General features: G+C 42.1%; 1 long non-coding RNA gene across 1 annotated transcript; it reads left to right on the plus strand.

The window, feature by feature from the left end:
- The first annotated feature begins 766 nt into the window (after window positions 1-766).
- On the plus strand, window positions 767-7,445 carry LOC132777366 (uncharacterized). The gene is made up of 2 exons (XR_009631668.2): window positions 767-1,163; window positions 7,171-7,445. It is a non-coding gene; the product is annotated as an uncharacterized lncRNA (long non-coding RNA).
- The last annotated feature ends 330 nt before the right edge of the window (window positions 7,446-7,775 follow it).

The following is a 7,775-nucleotide window of genomic DNA, read 5'->3' on the forward strand; positions in this document are numbered from 1 at the left end:
ATTTTTCTAGGGACCACTTGAAACATTATTTTAATAGAATCATTGATTAATTGTTACTTTACCTTTTGAAAATTAAGAGTTTATCCAAATGCTTACTTTACATTATTGTAACACTCTTTGGGCTCCAAGCTGGGAGAAAATCAGACTATATGGTAAGATTCTCATAACCATGAAACCCATATTCATGGTTTCCTTAACTGTTCCCAGAGAAACATGGGCCTTCTAGAAATTTCCCCTCTACACCCTTTGGAGCACTATTTTGGCATATTAGTGATCTAGCTTCATAGCTGATTTTTCCTAATCTTGGGAGGGTTTTTTGGCAGAGGAGTAATCCATCGCATTTGCAGCCAGTTTTGCTCCTGGGTATGAGAGGTTCTCATTTTCTGGTATTTAACCCATAGCTCCAGTTTGTTGGTCTCCTAAAATGGAAAAAAAGATTCCCTTTTTAGGAGGCGTTAAAAAATAACTGGCCACAACTAGAATCTCCCCAAGCGGTCATTGACTGGTCAGACAGAGCAGATAGATTTTTGCCGCCCAAAGTTTTTATGCTTTTGAAAGGATAACTGGCTGGCCGTTGACCGCAAAGGGCATGTGGGTGGTGGGGGAAGAGAGAGGGTTGTTAGACTTTGCACCAAAGGGACCTCTTTCTAAGCCTCCTCTCAAGGTCTCCAGTGCATAAGGCTGGATTCCTGCCAGAGAGCGCCTTGTTTACTCAACCGGGAGCTGACACGTTCAAGGTCTCTGCCGACTCCACTTTCCCACACGCAGCTTGCTGACTGCATTCCTGGCCGAGGGGACGCAGCAGAGCCCAAGAATGTGAGGGGGCTTCTTTCAAGGCACCCTGTGGCATTTCGTATCCATCCTACACTGGTCGGCTGAGATGGAGGGCATGTGACACACAAGCAGTGTCATGAGGTCTGAATTCACAGGAGCCCTTGTGTTGCTGAGATGACGCCAACAAGCAATACGCTTGTTATTGGGCAACTATGGCCTCTGTCTTGTGCCATTGGCAGGCCAGTCTCTGCTCTAGCAGCTTTGGACACTTTTAAACCAGTCCCGTCATTTGAAAAAACTCCTTGCTTGCCCTCTCACTTGCTCTCAAGTTTAGCCTTTGTACTGGGCAATGGGCGTTTTTGAATTTATTCACATGAATCAACATACTGGTAGGCTATGGTTTTCATATTTTATCTTCTCCAACATACTTGTGATGTCTTCACATTACACAAATTATAGCAGTTTGATTCCACTTCAACTAATTTGGCTCTATCTCATTGAAATCTAGGATTTGTGGTTTGTTAAGATACTTATGGTGGATCTGCTCTGTAGAATTAAGGTACTCTGCACCACTTTAATTTCCATATATACATCAGTTCATGAATATGTTCCTATGGAATCCTGAGAGTTGTAGTTTAGAATCATAGAATCATAGAGTTGGAAGAGACCGCATTGGCCATCAAGTCCAACCCCCTGTCAAGAAGCAGGAAAATTGCATTAAAAGCACCCCTGACAGATGGCCATCCAGCCTCTGTTTAAAAGCCTCCAAAGAAGGAGCCTCCACCACACCCTGGGGAAGAGAGTTCCACTGCTGAACAGCTCTCACAGAAAGTTCTTAATGTCCAGGTTGAATCTTCTTTCTTGTAGTTTGAAGCCATTGTCCCGCGTCCTAGTCTCCAGGGCAGCAGAAAACAAGCCTGTTCCCTCCTTTCTATGACTTTCCTTCACATATTTATACATGGCCATCATGTCTCCTCTCAGCCTTCTCTTCTTCAGGCTAAACATGCCCAGCTCTTTAAGCCACTCCTCATAGGACTTGTTCTCCAGACCCTTGATCATTTTAGTCACTCTTCCCTGGACACATTCCAGCTTATCAACATTTCTTTTCAATTGCGATGCCTGGAACTGGACCCAGTATTCCAGGTGTGGTCTGACCAAGCAGAATAGAGGGGGTAGCATGATTTCCCTGGATCTAGGTACTATACTCCTGTTTATGCAGGCCAAAATCCCATTGGCTTTTCAAGCTGCCGTATGACATTGTTGGCTTATGTTTAACTTGTTATCAATGAAGACTTCAAGATGTTTTTCACACGTACTGCTGTTGAGCCAGGCATCTGCCATTCTGTTTTTTTGTATTTCATTTTTTTCTGCCTAGTGAAGCATCCACATGATTTGGCAGACAGGAATAAAAATCTCCTAAAACTACAACTCCCACAACTTCATAGTATTGAGCCATGCAGTTTAAAGTGGTGTCAAACTGTGATAATTCTATAGTGTCAATGACCCCCGGAATTAACTGCTGGAAAGCTCTAGTCTACTTCCCTGAACTATAGTTCTAGAGCTCTCCAGCAGCAATTTCTAAGTACACCTCACTGACTGAACTGCAAGTCCCTAGATTCTATTGGGCAATGGAAAGCTGTGAGCTATCAAATTGCTACCATTGTGTAGTGTGGATATTCTCACAATCTACTGTATTCTCAATGGATACAGAAAGACTCATTTTTATTTTCTTGAAATCATTTAAGGAAGGAAATGTGCTGTACTCCATGAAAACCCTTTCAAAATAATGGTATTATGTCTTCTTTTGTGGTGCTGCAGGCTTTTTAATGTTTTTGCTGCAATAGCTTAACATGCTACTCCCACTCCCAAAATAAGCTCAGAGGCCCACAGTGAAGTTAGTACTACAGATGAGAAGGTTATTATTTATCAACTCATTTACTGTGAAGCCTTTATATTTAACACTGAGTGTGCTTTTCACAGGTCAGACTGACCTATGTGTCAGCCAGTCACTGGATGTATTTACAAACTGTTAAGCTAGATTTTTTTTGACCACATTGTTATGCTTACATCAGTTGCTGCTTCTGATAAAACTTCGTATTAAGTAGAAGGAGGTATTAAATCAACAATTATGAGAGAGAGCTACTCACTCATCCTCCATTATGTTCACTTTCTGGGACAGATAGTAAACCCCATTTTCTGTGTTCTTGTTGTGTGCCTTCAAATTATTTCCGACCTAAGGCAACCTTAAAGTGACTTCATCACAGAGTTTTCTTGGCAAGATCTGTTCAGAAGAGGTTTGCCATGGCCTTCTTCTGAGGCTGAGAATGTGTGACTTGCCCAAGGAAAACTGAATTTTATTTCAGATCAAGCTTTTTCTCCTGGTGGCCTGGTCTTGTCTTCTTTGACTGGCAACAACTGGCAACAACTTTGTAAAGTCTCTGGTGGGACTCACATTCAGACCACAACTTTCAGAATCCTGCTGATTGAATGATTCTTAGAGATTCACAAACGCTGACCCTGCTACCTGCTTCTTTTGAGTGATGAAGCCAGGGACTGAGGCTGTTATTTCCTAATTCACTAATCATTGTGACCAATCACTCAATTCATCCCTTACTGGGTCTTCTTTGGGACTGGTGCAAGTTTGCCCACATCCCATTTTTAAGTTTCTCTTTCTGATTTCCTATTCTCTGTTCAACAAAGCATATACCCTGTATTGTTTTATTCCACTCACAATGGCTGTATTCCAGCCTGGAGATTTTATATTATTGAATAGAACAATAAACAGCATTGCTGAGGTCTCTAGCTCATTTGCTGCGTGGATCTTTCTGCTACTGGATAAAATCCTCCAACAGGGATGCAGAATGTAATATTTGGTGTGTACAGTTCTGTTCCTGCCTATCCCTGACAGTTGTCCAAGTTTCATGGGGTACTACCATGGCTGTTTAATGGCTGGGGATGGAAGGGAGGTAATCAAGCAGTGCACACTGTGGCTTGCCCTTGCTATAATTCTCCAGGAAGAGAAAGAAGTCACATTCCTGGACAATTTGCTATTGGGATATACCCAGACCCAATCTAACTCTTTTTGCCTAGCTTGAGAAGAAGTTACTGCCCCACAACCACTACTTTTCGAGGTTTTCCAGGACCTGAGTGCAATATCCGAACCAGTTATTTGTTGAGGTACTGGAGCCAGTCCAAGAGCTCTCAGTAGCTTATATTTATTTGTTATGTGCTTCAGGTCGTTTCCAATCTATGGCGATCCTAAGGTGATTCTGTTACAGGCAATGTTTTCCTGCCAATATTTGTTCAGAAGAGATTTGCCATTGCCTTCCTCTGAAGCTGATGGAGTTACCAAAGGGCATCAAATTTGTGAAGCCGCCTTGAGCCCCCTCTGGGATGAAAAAAGTGGGGTACAAGTATGGGAAATAAATAAATAAATTCAGTGGTTTTATGGATGAGCGGGGATTCAAATCCTGGTCTCCAGACTCATAGTCAGAGCACTACACACCCTGTGTATACCCAGGGAAATAATATTTCACAAGTAGGGACTGAATTTCTTCTTGCATAGTGTTTTAAAAGCACTCCTGATGCTGTAACTGAGGATTACAGCAAGTTTCAAGCCTCTGCAGTCTCAGACTGGGACCTTTTGCTTGCAAAGTGTGCGCGCCTGTTATCACATTGCAGCCTTACCCCAAAGAGAAAAGGACCAGAACGGAAGAGCTGCATCACAACCAGAATAGGAAAAGAGTTTGCTTCTCATGTAAACAGTTTATGCTTGTCTTGCCAGTCCCACCTCATTCTTTCTGGAACACATCCTCAGCTGGCACCCTGTTAGTGGCACAAGAATGAGCCACACTGCACATATAGTTGTGTTTTTATGGATAGCATGTAACACTCATATCCAGTGGATGGTGATAGAAATGTAGTGCCACATGCAGAAGTGCTGCCTATGAAATTGTGCATTCATTCTTAAAGAATAGCATTGCCATAGCTGTTATATATATCCAAGTCAAAGGAAGTTATACTCCCACTGTATGCTACACTAGTGTAACCTTATAGGGAGTACTGCATACAGTTTTGCACACCTCATTTTAAGAAGCTTATAGAGAAGTTGGAGCAGGTTCTGAGAAGCGCAATAAGGGGATACGGAGAACAAAATATATGGGGAAAGATTGAGGAATTTGGTCATGTTCACTCTGGTGAAGATAAAACTGAGGATAACATGATTGGACTTCTTAAATGTTTTAAGGGTTACCACAGAGAAGAAGGTTCAGGTTTGTTCATTGCTGCCCTAGAGGATAGGATCAGGGGCAACAGAGAACAAACTTAAAATGTAAGTAAATGGCAAGAGCTGTCTTTCAGTTAAACATTAGAAGGAATGTCTTGATGGTAAGAACAGTTTGACAATGGAACCAATTACCTAGATAATTGGTTGGGTCTCTTTCCTTGGCTATCTTCAAAAAGATGCTGGATGTTCTAGCTGTTGGATGCAGAATGATGGGTGGGCTTCTCAGAGGGTAGTGTGGAAGAAAGGATCAGAAGACTCATAGAGTTGGAAGGAGCCCCATAAAGGATCGCTAGGTAGAGCATTCCCAGCAGGTAGCTGTTCAGCCTCTTTTTGAAGACCTCCAGATGAGGAGACTTTATCACCTCTCTAGTCAATTGGTTCTACTGCTGAACTGCTCTCACTATCAAGACATTCCTTCTAATGTTCTACTTTCTGAGGCGACTCTCGGAGAACAAGCCGGCAACCTCAAAAAAAATTCAGGAGTGCAATTGTGTCATCCCTCAGGTTTCTTTTTGCCAAGTTGAGCATGCCCAGCTCCTTCAACCTTTCCACATATGTTTTATTCTCCATATGTCTTATCCTCCTCATTGTGCTTCTCTGGACCCATTCCAACTATCTTTCTCAAAATGAAGTGCTCAGAACTGATCACAGCACTTCAAATGAGAGCAGAATATATTGGGACTGTTAGCGCTCTTGACTTGGAAACTATGGCTCTATTAATAGCATTCTTCCAATATTTTTTTAAAAAAATTCCTGGCTGGTAAGTGGTTCAGAGAATATGTCACCAAGTTTCTTCAGTATTCTCAGATGCAATTCTTCTGGTCCTGCTGATTTGAACTCATTTAGGTTAATTAATCCATTGACAGCAAGTGTGGTATAGTGGTTTGAATTCTGGAGACCAGGGTTGAAATCCCCATATAGCTGCAAAACCTATTGAAAGTTTTGGGTGAATCACGCACTCTCAGCTTAAGAGGAAGACAAAAGCAACACCCCTCTGAACAAATCATGCTAAGAAATCCCTGTTACAGGTTTGTCCTTGAGTTACAACAAATTGGAAATGACTTGAAGGCACAGAACAACAACAAGGTTAATTAGGTGATTCCTGACTTGCCAATGTGATTAGGTGATTTCTTGCCAAGGTCTCTTTTTAGACTGAAAATACTGAAACTAAATAAGGGTGTAGCAGCTCTGCCTTTTCACCATCCTTGCTAAGAAGTGGAGTCCAAGTCTTTTTGATCAAGCCCACCCACCCAAAAAAAGGGAAGGAAGAAGCATTCTCTTTACAGTTTTCTTCAAAAATATTTGGAACCCTCCTTTCTATTTCTTCCTGCTTCTGTAGCCAGTCTCCATTCATTTTGAGCTTTAACTTTCTTTATACCATTCTTGCAGGCTCGGGCTATATATTTGTAGTCTGCCTTGGTGGTTTGTGCTTCTTTTCATTCTTTATACATGCTCTTCAGTCTTTCTTTCACTTCCTCATTGAGTTTGCTGTGGAGCCTCATTGGTTTTTTCAGATGTTTCTCATTTTCATCTTCCATGGAATCATTTGTGATTGTGTTTTTAGCAACTCCCTCTTCATTAACTCCCACTTTTGTAGGATGTATTTTTTGCTTTAGCATCTCTAATCATGGAGGATTCTACCCCAAATTTCCTTCATCTTGATAAAATCAGATTTCCTGAAATCTAAGATCCTTCTTTGCCCTATCTGACAACCAAGAATTTTAGCATTACATTATCATTTCCTTCTAAAGTGCTAGCAGCTTAGAAGGGAAGGTGTCATGCTTATTTGGACTTAAAAGTATAGCAGGAATGCCTGGGTTAAAACCTGGCAACTTGAGCTCCATGTTGGGCCAACAGTTGCCTGCTTTCTGCCAAGCTTTCTACTTTGGCCTGGACTATTCCCTTCTTTCTTGGCCTTCTTGTGGCTTTTACATTTTTCCTGCCCATTGGCGTGGACTTTTGGAACTGAACCCAGCATGGCTTTTATACTATAATTACTTCTATTCGTCTTGGTTAAAATAGTCTTCTTAGATATGATCCACAATTTCCTTTAAAGCTTTTCCTCTAATCCCAGGATACATGGACTCAGAGGTTTCTTCTTATGTTCACAGGACACACAACACAGAAATTGGAGAGCTTTGCTCTAGCAACATGGTTGGTAGTTGGACAGAAGTGATGGCGAGCCCGCCTGCAGCCCCTGCTTTCCAGCTGATCTGACCAGCTGCAGGGAGTTTCGCAGTTCCTGGATGCCCCGTTGGGCCAACTTTGATGAAATGTGCCCCAACAGCAACCAAGGACTCTCTCCAACCTTGACCTCTCTCCTTTTGCTTTTCTCCCCAGCCCAAACATTGTAACAAACCCCTAATAAAGACTAATTGAATTGTAATGTATATCTCTCCATAGTGATACATTGTGTCCATTTCTTGGCTCAAAGGTATCAATTGCATGTACTCATGCTTTTCCGGGCCGCAGGCAGCCGACGGCCCGCCTGGGATGCCTTCCAGGCATTCCAGGGAGGCCGAATCTGTGTTTCTTTAAACCACTGATACGGAACCCCCTCGGGCCCCTGTATCCACGAGTTAACCAAACGACTCCATTTTGGTGCCATATTTTTCCCAGCCCAATTCTAACACTAACTGCTATCTCACTTTTTGCATTTCGGACTCCTGCGCTCTGGGAATAAACTTTTTGTTTTTAAGAATATATTAAATAAACA

This window comes from Anolis sagrei, chromosome 5 (genome assembly GCF_037176765.1).
Source record: "Anolis sagrei isolate rAnoSag1 chromosome 5, rAnoSag1.mat, whole genome shotgun sequence".
NCBI lineage: Eukaryota > Metazoa > Chordata > Lepidosauria > Squamata > Dactyloidae > Anolis > Anolis sagrei.